Raw genomic sequence first — 1,212 nt, forward strand, 5'->3', positions numbered from 1 at the left:
AGTCTGGTCTGTGTACTAGCGTGCTGAACAGGCTGTTCTTGTGCGAGGGATGGTGGCAGCTAGAGGGATTGAAATGTAAATCAGTATGCATTGGCTTACGGTATACAATGTGGGCAAGCGACCGTCAAGCCTACGCAGAACTAGGACGTCGGGAAAAGGAATTTGCTATCTTTTTCTATTTCCATGGTAAATTGTTTTCATGGATGACATTCAGATGGTATAAGTAATTTTGCACTTTTATCGATCCATGTGGCCAAATGATAGAAATTTACTTACTTCTTTCCATCTTCTCGTTTTCATTTTAGTGCCCTTATAAAAATAAGCCTTCAAAGTAAGAGTCAAAAGTAGACCTTTACAAACAAATACAGAACAGATACAACAAATGAGCGATAATCTATAAGACCATAACAAATCACTATAATTCAGTTATAAACTAAGACGCTATGTTTCGGAGAGTATTGTTTTAAACAAAAGGGGCCTGTTGAAAGAACTTGAAAAGAAGGAATGAAAAGTTCTCAGAAATATTTTTGGACACTAGAGGTCTGATGATGGAAGAATAAGAAAAACGATAAGAAAATAAAAGTACTCCAAATGATCACGAACATATTACGGAAACGAATGTTGAAATTTTATGGACACCTTGTAAGAAAGAACGGAAAGCAACTCAGAAAAATATCTTAATTTTTATCACATCACTATCTGACAAATTCGGCATTTCCCGGGTGTAAATTTTCTGTTAGAAACGAAAAAAGAAAATAAACAATGTTTGTAGTGTAATATATTTAAAATATGTTTTATAATATGTCTGGATTAAAGTGTGCCTCTATGTGGGTGGAAGAGGTAAAAGCAGATGCACAAGGGACTGGTATCACATTAGGGAGGATCAGAAACGAAGACGAAATAGGAAGCAAAGTCAACAGCATGAAATCATTTGAATAAATAAACCACTAAAATGAGGACCTTACATTACATATCAGAGGAGGAGAGAAAGAAAAGAAGTGAAAGGATTAAGACTTTCTGGGAAAAGCAGAAAAGAAAGGTCAAGTAGCCTTAAGATCCTTGCGGTACATGGGTGGTCAAATGCAGCAGAAATAGAAAAGTGCAGGTTCAGTGATATCTGCATGATTTCAAAATCATAGCGTCGATCTACAAAGGATTAAATAGCTTTAGAAATTTACTGACAAGATGAGAAACATTTGTCTCCTTACCTCG

This window comes from Schistocerca nitens, chromosome 7 (genome assembly GCF_023898315.1).
Source record: "Schistocerca nitens isolate TAMUIC-IGC-003100 chromosome 7, iqSchNite1.1, whole genome shotgun sequence".
NCBI lineage: Eukaryota > Metazoa > Arthropoda > Insecta > Orthoptera > Acrididae > Schistocerca > Schistocerca nitens.